This window comes from Acinonyx jubatus, chromosome A3 (genome assembly GCF_027475565.1).
Source record: "Acinonyx jubatus isolate Ajub_Pintada_27869175 chromosome A3, VMU_Ajub_asm_v1.0, whole genome shotgun sequence".
Lineage (NCBI taxonomy): Eukaryota > Metazoa > Chordata > Mammalia > Carnivora > Felidae > Acinonyx > Acinonyx jubatus.
The window spans coordinates 65,104,133-65,118,205 of record NC_069388.1 but is presented as its reverse complement, the minus strand read 5'-3'; the positions used below and the strand labels follow the sequence as shown (position 1 = coordinate 65,118,205).

The window sequence follows — 14,073 nt, the reverse complement described above, 5'->3', positions numbered from 1 at the left end:
CATGGTCACCGAGGGCCAATACTCTGGGAACACATAGTCTCCTTCAGGGCCAGCATCTGGGGAGAAAACAGGAGCCACAGCGCGAGTGAGGAATAAAGGAAAGGTGGCAGACCCCTGTGGTGAAGGAGGGTGGGCAGAGTAGGGACGGATAGGAGCCCAGAGAATTGGCAAAGAGAAATAGGGCACAGCACCTCCTGGGGCAAAGTTTGATGGAAGGGGCTCAGTATTGTGTCCAGGGGTGGGAAGGGATAGAAATCCTATATATTGACCGATGAACCCCATGGTGGGAGACTGAACTTGTAGTGAACAGGGAGCGCAGAAGGGAAGACAATGGAGAACATGGCGGCCTGGCCTGGGGCAAAAGGCCAGCCTCCTCAGCCTCAGCCCAGGGGTGTCCCCGCCCCTCTACCCAGAAGTAGGCTTACAAACCTCTGAGGGGCTGCTGATGTGGCTGGCAATGGAGAAGGTAGGGCTGGGGCGGGGAGAGGGGTTGGCCTAGGGAACAGACACCAGGTTCCAGGGACAGGGCAGTGGACCAGACACAAGGGCCAGGCTTGGGCACCCCACCCCCATCCCTAGAACTGTATGTTTATGGCAAAGAGCTATTTGACTCTTCCTCAGAGTGGTGCCTGTGCCCCCAAAACCGTCTCCTACCTTATCTCATCCAGTCAGCATGGGACATGCCCGGGGGGGGGGGGGGGGGGTGAGTAGGGAAGGCTGGCTTTGCATCTGCTGGGAAGGGGGATGGTCTTCACCCCTGCACAGACCCCCTGGTGGGCCCAAGGGCAGGACTGCATGCCCAGGCATCATAAGGAAGCACTAATGCATCCAATGATAATAATAGCCACCCACTGTTACCCAGCGCTCAGCTCTGCTCTCCGTACCTTGCAGCTGGAAGTCCTCATTACAGCACTGCCATTATACAGATGGGAAGACAGGCACAGAGAGGGGGCAGGACTTGCCAGAAGTCACAGGGCAGGAAGGGGCAGTTGGATTCTGAGCCTGACAGTTCGGCTCTCTCAGGCCTGTTCCAGCCCCAACATGAACTGATCTCCTGGAGCATTTCCCTTGGAGCCAGCAAGTCTTTGGCTCATGGCAGATGCTGCCACACTCGGGCTGGGTGCTGTGGGGGCTCCTGGCACAGGAGGCCAGCCGGGCACATGGGTTGTGGGAGTCTGAGGGTTGGGCAGGGCATGGGCCCAAGGGCAGCGGTGAGAGTGGGGTTGTGGGAGAGGAAGGGAGGGGCTGGGAGTGGGGGACAGGGTTAAACTGACAGCAAATGCAGGCCCCATTTCATATACAAGCAAATAAAAGTGAGCCCCAGTCAGTGGGCAGAAGCCATGTCCTGGAGACGGACCTGCTTTTGATTTATGTGCTTTGGTTTGCCTGTTGGAACTCCTATCCATCCTTCAAAATCCAGTTTAGGAACTATCTCCTCCGTGAAACTTTCCTTGACCTCCCTGACCCAGGAAATTGTTTTCCTCCCTGACTTACTCTCTGATCCTTATCTCAGTGAGGTTTTTTTTTGTCTGTCTCCCCTACTAGACTAAGAATTCCTGGAGGGAAGTTCCTTGAGGTCAGTAATGCCCAGCACAAAGCTAGGCACATGGATGGCATGGCTCAGGAAATGTTTATTGAGTTGAATTTAATTCAGAGGCAGAAGGAGAGTCAGCCCCCATTAGGAAAGCACAGGCCTTTCTCCAGGAAGATCTGACTTGCCAAGGGAGAAAAGCTGCCCTTTCCTACCATGGGAGTTTATAGGACACCCAAATGTAAACCAATGTAGGAATATGCAACAAGTATTAATGTGGCACCAACTGGTTCCAAAGTGAAATTCTGGAACCTTGAAGTTGAAAGGGGTCCTGAGATCCAACATTCTTGTTTACATGCAAGGAAACTGGGGTCCCAAGAAATACACACCCTTCTCTAGCACATCCAGGTAGTGAGTGACTCAGGTGGGATAAGAAGACAGGTCCCTGTGATCCCAGTCTGGGGAACTGTGCCACTTGAAAAGCAAGCCAGCCCCTCTGAGGAGTAGCCCGGGGCTTGGCCTCTGTCCCTCCCCTCCCACGAATCTGCGCAAAGGAAACATGGTGTCTGCCCCCCAGGGAGTCAGGGTGGGCATCCTGCAGCCCAGTGCCAACAGGTCTTCACAGAGGCGAGTCCCCCTCATGGTCTGCACAGGGAAGGGGCCAGCACTGAGGTCATGCGGTTCAGGATCAGGAAGTTTGTTGGAGGCGAGGAGCCAGGGTTTAACAACAGGAACTGCTGTTTCCTGAGAACACTGTGTTCCCCGAGGCCTCCCCTCCTCTCTCCAGAGCCCTGTCTACCCCACCTTCATGTAGGCACCCATCACTGCAGGTCTAGCCTCTGCTTCCAAATCTGCATCCCCATTCCCACAAGCCAGCTGGACATTGGCCTTGGCAATCACATCCTTACCATAAAGACCGAAGGTCTGAAGTCATGCTCTGGTCTTCAGTGTGACACCCCAGGTGCTTTGTCAGAGTCACCCTGTTGTCGCGAGAGCTGGTGTTCTAGGACAAGAAAGGGTCTGATCTAAGTCCAGGTGCTTTTTAGCTCCACAGGGCACAAGACACACACTCTCTCTCCACCTCTCCATTGCTCAGCTCCCCAATCCTGGTCATCTGTCTCCAGCCTCCTTGGCCTTGTCTCCCTACTGCTAAGTTAAATGCTGTTGGGGATGGGGACCACATGTCAAGAAGTGCATGGGCTTTTCAGCTGCAAACTCCCAAGGGTCAAAGACAGAGGCTTTTTATCTCCAGAGGCTCAAGGACACAGCCGACCTCCCTTTTCTCTTTTTTTTCTTTTTGCAGTATAGCTACCACTACCCACTCTAGATGTCATGGAGAGGCTGAGATGGCCATGAGATGGATATTAGATCAGAGGACTCAGAAGTACTCAAATCTTTCCCAGCCTCCCAGCCCCTCAGAGAAAAAGGTAAAGCAAAGTAATAGGATGCCTTGTTGCTGGCTGGAGCTTTGACCCCAAACCTGGTGAGCCACACCAAATGACCTTCTTCCCAGACCTCAGAGCCCTGGACCCAAGGCCCTTTACCCCCTAATGCCACACCCAAGTCTCAGGTGAACAGAGGCCAGCACAGAAGCAGTGGGGGCCCTGGCGTGTGGGCCCGTGTGGCCCAGGTGGCCTTCCTAGAACAGATTCACTCTCACCTTGTCTGAATGGAGCAGGTGGGGCCGAGGGAAGAAGAGGATGAAGGAAAGAGCTGTCTAGGGCTACTTGCCACAAGTGAGGAGTGAGGGCACATCTGTTTTAAGGGAGGGCCATCCATGGGCCTTTCCTCTCCGGGCTGAGCCCCCAGCTCAGCACTGTTCTGGCTTGGCCTGAAAGTGTACCAAGTTTTTTAAACAAGCACAGGGACCCCACCCACTAGCACATTTGCCCAAACGACATCCTTGATTTAGCTTAGGAGGGCAATGGGAAGGGAGAAGGAGAACTTTTTCCTCTTTGGGCCAAGGGCCACACCTGTACCTCCCTGCCCTAACATGCCTGGCTTTTTTTTTTTTTTTTTTTTCCTTCAGACTGCTTCCATGTGGTGATCCTGGAGGCCATTCTCTTTTTGCCAACTTTTCTGGGCTCACTATGGAGAATCAGGTAGCAGACAGCAATAGGCACAGACACAAGGAGGGCACAAGGCTCTGCAGTGCCTGCCTTCTTTTCTTAGAGGCGGTCCAGGATGCCTGGTGACCTCTGAAACTGTGGTTTTGTGTCCTAATTCAGTGATGTTCTTTTCCCACATCTCAGATTTCTCCAATTTCTCCAAACTACCCCTCCCCCAAATATAGATGTATATTACTCAGATAAAATGTAATTGCAAGGCAGTTGGCATAGTAGAAAAGTGGCAACTCTGGGCTCTGCCGGATCTGGGCTGCAGCCTCTGTTCTCTCACTTCCTGGCTGTGAGAGCTGGTCCTAGCTCCTTGGGCCTGGGTTGCTCTCATTTGCAAGACAGGAGCATTGTCTTCCCCGGGTGGTTGTGAGAATCACTGATGCCATGTGGGGACAACCTGGATTGGGCCCGGTGGCATTAGATGCTCAGAGGTAATAAACAATTACTCTAGGTTAGAAAATAAGCATAAATAGTGGCATAATGAAAAATGACATTTAGAGAACACTTATATGTCAGACATGAAGCTAAGGATTTAAAACTGATCCTATTTAATCCAAGTATAGCTCTATGAGGTAAGTCCTATCATTATCCCCATTTTACAGAAGGAACCTGGGACACAGGCAGGTAACTTGTTCAAGAAGTAGAGTCAGGATTCATATCTAGTGACCCTGACTTCAGAGTGGTTATTTTAGGAAGGGGCAGCAAAAGAGGGCAGGAGTGAGGCTGGCCCAGAGGTTTGTCTGTTCTTAGGGATGGGAACCCTCTGAAGCATATGGTAAAGATCTTATTGGGGAGGTAGGCACCCATCCTCCCCACCCCCCCACCCCCGCCTTGGCTGCAGACAGGGCCTCCTGAGACATCCCAGGTAGATGTTGGGTGGAGAGAGTAGCCTCTCCTATCTTTCAGAGTCTCTGTTGAAAGAGATCATTCAGCTTCTCACCTGACTCTGATACACTCCAGGCAGCTGGCACCCAGACAATTATGGGCAGGGGTGGCAAGAGGGGGTGTGTTGGAAGGGCCTGGTATCTCAGAATGCGGAGGGAAGGGTCCCCTGCAGTACTCATGCTGGGGACTCCAGAGAGGAGCTGGGATGGCAGCACTGCTGACTTGCAAAAGATATCTGTTGGCATGCAGACAGAGTGAAGGAAAGCTTGTAATTGTAGCCATAAATCAAATGTGGACAGAGGAAAAACCGTCAGACTTTTTGCAGTTATTTTGTGCAGAAGAGGTGGAAAAACACAGCTGTGGTGTGATAGCTGGGCCGGCTGGATGTTGGCAGAGGTGGGACTTGTGGTTTCACATCGCGGAGGGGAGGGTCTCCTGCCCCAGAAAGCTATTGCAGTGGCCCTCACCTTCGGGATGACAAAATAGCCAGTTCCCCAGAGAGGGAGGGCCCTTCTTTATGGGGGCTGGCCTGGCAGGCACCTGAACAAGCCCAGCGTATCTTCTGCATGCACTCTTGCCTCTTTGTGGGTTTGAGTTCCAGCTCTGCCACCTAGAGCCCTGAGCCCTCTGGCAAGCCACTTAAACGGAAATGGATGTATGCATTCGGTCCCTGCCATCTGCCAACTCTTGGGGTTGGCCATCTCAGCTGGAGTGTAGCTTCTCCCTCACTAACAAACCTGATTTAATTCAAACATCCTCCCCTCCGGGGCTCTTGGGTAGCTTAGTCCCTTAAGCGTCCCACTTTGGCTCAGGTGTTTGAGCCCCGCTTCCATCTCTGTGCTGACAGCTCAGAGCCTGGACCTGCTTTGGATTCTGTGTTTCCCTCTCTCTCTGCCCCTCCCCCTCTCATGCTCTGTCTCTGTCTCTCTCTCTCTCTCTCTCAAGAATAAAAAAAATTAAAAGACAACAAAACAAAACAAAAAAACTGCCCCCCTCCCCAGCTCCCTGCTTCAGCTGGGAACCATGCTTAGCTCCAGAAGGTGGTTCCTGATTGGCTCAAGCCAATCATGGTCTCATTCCTTTTGCTGGTGACTGGCTTAGGCATGGACATGTGACCTGATCCTGGCCAATGAGATATAAGTCTGTTGGAGGTGCTTCAGGGGAAGGTTTCTCATCTCCTACCCCAGGGAGGAGATGGTCGTTAACACTCCTGGATGTTGTGCCTGCAACTGCTCCCAGCCATTTTGGGATGGCAAGCATCTAGCTCCCAGCCATTTTGAGTTGGGTTTTCTATTAATGGCAATTAAGTGTCCCTACACTTTGTGCTTCACTGAAAAATGGGTAGGAGAAGTATGTTCTCTTCCCCAAGTTATAGGGTCCAGAGCTGGGCTGCTTGGTCCCAGTGGTGTAATTCTCTCTTAATTTTTCAGAAAACAAGTTACCCCCTCAGATGCAAACACATCCCTAAAGTGGGTTCAAATAACAACCACTTTGACCCAACAACGTTCAGGCCATTTTGCTGGATAGGGCTCATTAGGGCAGGTGCATTTTCTCAGGCAGGCATAAAATGATCTTAGAAAGTGCCTATGCAATAAATGTGTTATTGGTGCCTTGCATCAGTATGTGCTATTAATTGGAATAATGAGGTATTTTATATGCAACGCTAGTGAATTATTAAGCACCCATTGTCTAGTTTTGCTTCAGAAGGTCTTGTGCTCCCTGAATGAAAGCAAGTTGAGGACTGAAAATGTCATAATGCCTGCTGGGGAACTCCGGCTTTCTAATAAAGGATCCTGGAAGAGCTATCCCATCTGGGAGTCTCTCACCTCAGCCCTTTGTCTGGGGGAGGAGCTGACTAATGTAGGATGGTCAGTTGTCTCATCAGGGGAGGAAGATTAAAAACTACATCCACCCCCTACCGCTACCACACACACCTCCAAGCCAGACAGCTAGGGCCATTGAGATTCTTGTCCCTTTCAGAGATGCTAGGGGGCCAGGCAGTGGTCAGGGAGGAGTCCATTTCTGCTGGAGAAGACTCCCAGTCTGTGTCCCATATTTGACTAATGCACCCTAACCAAGTAGGCCTCTGCTTAATATACTAGAGGTCAAGTGATCAAGTCAAACAACCCCATGGAGGACTAGGGAGATTCTACATGGACTGTCCCTGCTCTTACCCACAGTTAATCCCTCCTATGGGGCTCTGTAAGGCCCAGGTTGAACTTGTGAGTAGATACTCCATACTGGTTCAGCTCTCCTGTTTACGATCTTTCTTTGACGTTGTCTGGCCTGTCTCACCCAGTCAGGAGTTTTGCTCGGGGACCTCAAATGAGAACACTTAGTAAAGAATAAATGGCAGCTCCCCAGGACTCTGGGGCAGAAAGCAAGGGGTTAGGGGCATTCAGGGCATCTCCCCTAAATGCTTTTGCCCCCTCTGAGCTGTGCTCTGAGTGTGACCCATGTTGAGTTGGAGTCCATCTCAAGGGCTGGGGGAATGATTTGTCATAAGAAAGCAAGGGGCTGATGCACACAAGAGACCTGGACACCTTTCTTCTGGTGGCTTTTAAAATATTTCAAGGGGGCTGCCTGCCTTCACCCCTCCACCCTCCCTCCCGCTCCCCCTACAGCTGTTCCCCAAGCTAGATGAAGCCATTTCTTCTGAAAAGTCTGCCTCTGGATTATCTCTTGTCAGTCTAAAAACAACCTGACCATATCAAGAAAGGAAAGTTGAAAGGAAAAAGTCAGGTACATAAATGTCAAACATTGTTATTTTTCCTTCTTTTTCCAATCTTCGTCCAAGTGCTAGCCTGTTTTCACCCCACCATCCTGTGTCCTACTTGTAAATCTGGCATCAGAAGCCTCAGTTGCACATTCTTATGATACATTAAATTGGCTTAACCCCCCTCCCAAATATGTGGGTTCCCGCTGTCTGTCTGCCCCTCTAGGTCTACTGTCCACGTTCCCCAGCCTGCTCTGCCCTATACAGTGCACACCCCTGGTATCTCTTTGTGTATTTAAATTTCAGTTCTCTCTGAACTTAATCACCTCTGTAAAGGCCCTATCCCCAAATACAGTCACATTGTGAGATACTGGGGGTTAGGGCTTCAACATGGTTTGGGGGAGCCACAGTTCAGCCCATAATTTCATTCCCCCTGCTCCTCCCCTGTGGGGTCACTGAGGCCTGGCTGTGCCCTCAACAGAAGGTCACAGCTCTTAGCAGGCAGCCCATGGCCGGTTCTCTCTGGTTCCCCTCAGGCCTAGTGGAAGTAATAGCACTGGGCTGTTACCAGCCCTTGGGGTGTCCACACATCCACACCCTGCCCACACCTTTGTAAATAAGCCTTTTCTTCTACTCTCTCCCGTTATCCACATTGAGCATGCCATCTCTCTCCTGCTGCGCCCCTGCTGGTTATACCAGGCATGGTGGCTGCTCCCGGCAGCTCTGAGGATTTCTGGGGGTGTTGTGGGAGCCACACTGGTTCAGCTCTCCTGTTTACCATCTTTCTTTGACGTTGGAATATGCTGCTTTGGTCACCTACTAGAGGGTAGAGAGGGAGATGACCTCATGTGACAATATAGCAAATGCCTCAAACAGAATGTTACACCCTCTAAGACTTCCCTGCCCTGAGAAATCCTCCTCCCAGCCCTTCCTTCACACGGATATGCATTGAATGTTCTACTTGGTAGTTCCTCTCTTTCCTCCAGCTGCCAGCCCCAACTCTCAAATTACTGTTATTTCTTTTGTATTATCCAATTCAGAGGGCCCCCCTCCACACTTTCAGCCCATCCAGGCTGATCCCTGGGGGGGTTTCACATTTCCCACCCAAAGAGGCTTCCTGGTACTGGGCCAACTCTAGGTGCTTCTGGAAGATACTGCTGCCATTTGGAAACTCACAGTTTCCCCTCCTGTGTTATCTCCTCTTTCCACCTGATATCAAAGCACACTTACGCCATTCCGAAGAGGCAGCAGGCCTCCATTTACCTGATCATTCCCCTATTGTTGTATATTTGTGGCATTTATACTTCATTAAACAAATCTGCAGATCCAATTCCTTCCTTCTTCATTTCCCTGATCTCAGGGATGTGCAAGTTGTCTGTGGACTGTGTTTTCCTCACCTTGCCACACAGAAAGCTTTGACTTGCCCTGAGTTATCTTGAGCTGGTGGTTGTTGGTGGTGCTTATCCTGGGTTTAGGGCTCTCAGGACTACCATTGGGAGGGACTCACCCCCCAGACCCAGAAAAGCTCTCTATAGATCTTGGAGCTCATCTGAAAGGGAACAGTTGGCCAGCCTGTTGAATGTAGAGCCTATGTTGAAGGAACTATGACAAGAAAAGCTTTGTCACCAAATATTTTAATAGCTGCTACTTCCTCTACAGATCTTTCTATTTACAATCCTACCACCTGTGTAACAAGCCAATGAGAACACTTGCTTTTTATGTTGAGCCTAACAAATGCAGCATTTCCCAAAGTCTGGGCCATGGAACACCAGTCACATGGCCTCCTCCAAGAAAAGAAGAATGTGGAGTGGTTAAGAAAGTTTGGAAAACGCTCTTTCTACCTCTAATGCATTTTAGTAAAGTCGCAGAATCAGGCAATAAAAAACACATTCATTTTTAAAAGCCAATGTTTCCCAAAGTTGTTAGACTTTTTTTTTTTTTTTTTTTTTTTTTTTTTACATAACACCATTTAACATCTCACAAAACTTGAGGTTTATGGAACAGACTTTAGGAAACATTGCCCAAAGAAACATTGCCTGCAAGGCTCTTCTGAATAAAAAGAAAAGGGAGAATTATCAAAGACAGTCAGTTTTATAATCTTGTGACAATTGCTGATACAAATGTGAGAGCTAACTGGGATTCTGGGTCCATGAGGACACCCCTCGGTCTGGCCAACCAGTAGCAGTCTCGGGGCGCATAGAGTAACCCTGAAGGAAAGTACAAATTAGGTCAAGGAGGGTTTTTAGTAAGGTCTGGAGTGACAGGCTGCATTATCACAACTACAAACATAAAGCAGGAATTAGGGGTATTTGGGATGCTGTGAATCTTTTGAAGAAAAATCAATGTAGAAAAATCCTAGTCTTTTCCTCAACTGTTCCTAACTACTCTTTTTGAAGTCTGGATTCTGAGCTAGGGGATGGCAGCTCTGTTCTTAGATTTCCCACTTACTGAGTAACCTGGCATTCTCGTCTTTAGGCAGCACAGGGACAGCTGGAGGGCAGATACCTGGGCTCAGGCCCACCTTTCCAGTGTCTTTAGAAAAAGGCCTGTGAAGTGGGTGGTCCTAACGCTGCCATTTTAGTGCCAGTTAGTCTTTAAAGTTGTTTTTTTTTTAATTTTTTTAAGTTTGTTTATTTTGAGAGAGAGAGTGTGTGTGAACAGAGGAGGGTCAGAGGGGAGAGAGAATCCCAAGCAGGCTCCTCACTGTCAGCATGGAGCTTGATGCAAGGCTGGAACCCACCAAACCGTGAGATCGTGACCTGAGCCCAAATCAAGAGTCTGACGCTTAACTGACTGAGCCACCCAGGTACCCCGTAGGGCCATTTAGTTTTGCCTGAGATGGTTTTCCTAGGTGCCAAACAGGACACTGCATGGTCATGAGAATCCATCAACTGTGACCTTACCTGCCTCCCACCATGTCCTAAGGCAGTCCAGCCCCCCTCCAAGATCAGCACTGGAGCCCAGGAGAGAGAGAGAGAGAGAGAGAGAGAGAGTGCAGACCCAGGAACCACTGAGTTCTCGATGAAGCCTGGCCTGGACCTGCAGCAAGGGAGGTGTTGTCTGCTTGCCAAGAGGGACAAAACTGTCCCAGAAAGATGGAGGGAAAAGGAAGGGGAGCAGGCAAGATCTGCTGTGTGAAAACAGGGGTCAAAAAGGTCGTTATGTGGCTGGTCTGGGCGCCCACTTCTGCATTTCCAGCCAGACCCAGCTGGGCAGAGAACAGAGCTTGCCCTTCTCAGCCAGCTTCCCACTGCAATGTCAGTTCAGCCTTGAATGGAAAAGCTGCTGGCAGTGGGTGCTAGGGGACAAGCTTTTTTTTTTTTTTTTTTTTTTTTAATAATTTATTGTCAAGTTAGCTAACATACAGTGTATATAGTGTAGTCTTGGCTTCGGGGGTAGGTTCTCATGATTCTTCATTTACATACAACACCCAGTGCTCCTCCCAACAAGTACCCTCCTCAATGCCCATCACCCATTTCCCCTCCCCCCAACTCCCCACCCCCATCAACCCTCAGTTTGTTCTCTGTATTTAAGAGTCTCTTATGGTTTGTGCCCCTCTCTGTAACTTATTTTTCCTTCCCTTCCCCTATGGTCTTCTGTTAAGTTTCTCAAATTCCACATGAGTGAAAACATATGATATCTGTCTTTTTCTAACTGATTTATTTTGCTTAGCATAATACCTCCATAATACCCTCCAGTTCCATTCATGTTGTTGCAAATGGCAAGATTTCATTCTTTTTCATCTCCAAGTAGTATTCCATTGTGTGTGTGTGTGTGTGTGTGTGTGTGTGTGTGTGTGTGTATCACATCTTTATCCATTCATCAGTTGATGGACATTTGGGCTCTTTCCATACTTTGGCTATTGTTGATAGTGCTGCTATAAACATTGGGGTGCATGTGCCCCTGTGAATCAGCACTCCTGTATCCTTTGGATAAATACCTAGTACTGCTATTGCTGAGTCGTTGGGTAATTCTATTTTAATTTTTTGAGAAACCTCCACACTGTTTTCCAGAGCGACTGCACCAGTTTGCATTCCCACCAACAGTGCTAGAAGGTTCTAGGGGACAAGCTTTTAAGTTACCTCCTGGGGCTCCTCCTCCAAGGGACTGACTGTGTGCATCTGGGGTTCCTTGTGAAGTTGTCCACTTGGATGCGGGGAGTTGTGGGGATATGCAGCTGTCCCCGGTTCATGCTCCACAGTGAGAGACAGGACAGCAGTGTGCCAAAGCGGAGGGTTGCCAAGAAATCAGCGGTCAGAGGGAAGATGCTGTCAGGCAGCTGGGATCATACAGAGGGCCAGGACCACGTGGCTTATGGAGGGGGCAGGGACAGGAGTGCAGTATCCTCAGAACTGGTAGTGGTATTGAAAGAACCCCATAAGCGCCTGGGTGGCTCAATGTGTTAAATGTCCAACTTCAGCTCAGGTCACGATCTGTGGTGAGTTTGAGTCCCACGTCAGGCTCTGTGCTGACAGCTCAGAGCCTGGAGCCTGCTTCAGATTCTGTGACTCTGTCTCTCTCTGCCCCTACCCTGCTCAGGCTCTGTCTCTCTCTCTCTCAAAAATAAATAAACATTAAAAAAAAAAGAGAAAGAACCCCATAAGAATAATAATATTGATGGCAAAAGTGAAAACAATACTGATAACGAGGACAATAGCAACAACAAAAGTGATAATAGTTCCTGCCTTATTCATTTAACTAGTATTCATTGAATCCCTGCTGGTGTCAGCACCTGCTAGGCATCCAGCGTGTACACGGATAAGGTCCTTGCCCTCGGTGTTTACAGTCCAGCGTGGAATCAGGTTGAGCTTGCAAATACATAATCACACCGTGATCACGGCAGCGTTTACTGAGAGAGCTTACCAGGTACCAGGCATTGCACTCTTCACCTGTATCACCTCTTTTAGTCCTCCCACAAATCTATGTGGCTAGTGCTTTTAGCATCCCATTTTAAGAGTGAAGAAAAGGAGGCTCAGAAAGGTGAAATGCCATGCCTTCAGACATCCAGTATGTAACTGAATGCGGAGAAGGAGGGACCCAGAGACATCGACCACCTTTCTTGCTCTTGGAGGGGAGGCTAAGTCTGACACAAAGTGAGAAGGGCACATTGTGCCTGCGGAGGTGAGGCGGGTGATGGTATGGCGGTGCCACATGTCAAATGGCCACATGTAGAATGCCGGGTTCTAGGAATCTGTGGATAAGGCTGGTGGGATAAAAGTGGCCACGGTGCTTTCTGTCCTGTCACCCATCTCAGGGCCAAGCACCTGCTGTCTGTGTCTGCACAGGTGCAGGTCAATGGATACCCACTGAGCTGTGGGATGACAAGGGGTTTTCCTACCCAGAGCATATGCATGCCCTGGCAGATGTGAAGACCTTGTATATCTTGTGGGCCATGGGATGTTTGGGTGTGAGCTTAAGTCTGGGGGTAGGAGTGGGCAGGGCATTTAGGTGGGAGGGGGGCAGACTGGTGGGGCAGGGTGTGTGTGCATCATGGAGATGGAGGGAAAGGCTGGGGGAAGGTTGGGCGTGACTTTAAGTGCTGGCTGTGACTTTCTCCTGTGGCTGAGGGAGTCATCAGTGGCTCAGGCTGGATTGACCTGGCAGAGGGGCAACTGCAGGCCTCGGATCCCCAGCCTGTGATGGGATGGGAGAGAGGCTTGGTGTGGGGGCATCTGAGCTTCCCCAGGGGCTGCCTGTAGGAGAGTTTGATGCCCTGTCTTCTGACAGGCTCATTGCCTCCCAAATCCTGACCCACCCATCAGCTCTTTGGAGCCACCAACCTCCCCTTCAGGGAATTGCTTGCTTTTGGACTCTTTGCAACCTGACTGAACAGAGGAAACTCTCAGGCTCCCTGGAGACCCTTGAACCCAGAATTCGAGGCAATGGCTAATAACCCTCTGAGAGTTAGGGAGGCATCAATGACTGGAATTATCTGCCTGGTGTAAAATGGCCCCAGACCCTCCAACCAGCAGGGTCTCCTCATTGGCTGCACTTTGGAATCACCTGAGAAACCTAAAAAAGTACTGACATGTGGGTCCCATCTCCAGAGGTTCTGATTTAGTTGGTCTGGGGTGTGACTTGGGCATCAGGATTTTTAAAAGCTCCCCAGGGGATTCTAGTGTATGACCGGAGCTGGGAACCACTGCCCTGCAGCATTCTGCGGCCTTTTAGGCAGCAGTGACCTTGAAGTCTGGGAGAGCCTCCCCAAATCAAAGTGTTGTCTGCAGACCCGGAGTCTTGCTCTTGCTAGGGTTACTGTAACACTGAATTTCTTGAAATGCCCCAAGGTCCTGAGAGGAGAGTTCCCGATTCTCACTGGAACCTCCTGGGACCTGACACCGAGAGGGCCCTGTCCTCTGCGCCTGTCTCCTTCTGTCCATCATAACTATTCTTTCCTGCCCAGAGCCAGGATCCCCACCCCAATCTGCCTCCAAACCAAAAAAAAATTTTTGACAGTCATTAAAGATAAAATTTTAAAAATCATCTAAGAAGACGTGTGTAACCCATTGGAAATTTCAAGGCAGTGAGTCATTGTGCTCCTGGGCCCCCTCAGATTCTTATGTAAGGTTGAGTCACTTTTTGTGAAGTCCGTGCATAGCAGAAAAAAATTGGAAAGCTCTCAAGATGTGTGTGTCTGTGTGTGTGAGAGAGAGAGACAGAGACAGACAGAGACAGAGACAAAGAGAGAGAGAGAGAGCAAGAGAGCCTTGTCATTTGTAGCTTTAAGACACTGGTGGTGGGGCGCCTGGGTGGCTCAGTCAGTTGAGCGGCCGACTTCGGCTCAGGTCGTGATCTCACGGTCTGTGAGTTCGGGCTCCGCGTCT

The 14,073-nt window shown here is 49.9% G+C and overlaps 1 pseudogene; it reads left to right on the top strand.

The window, feature by feature from the left end:
* Nucleotides 1–251: 251 nt before the first annotated feature.
* Nucleotides 252–14,073, top strand: part of LOC113603264 (guanine nucleotide-binding protein G(I)/G(S)/G(O) subunit gamma-10-like) — a 52,757-nt pseudogene continuing 38,935 nt past the window's right edge.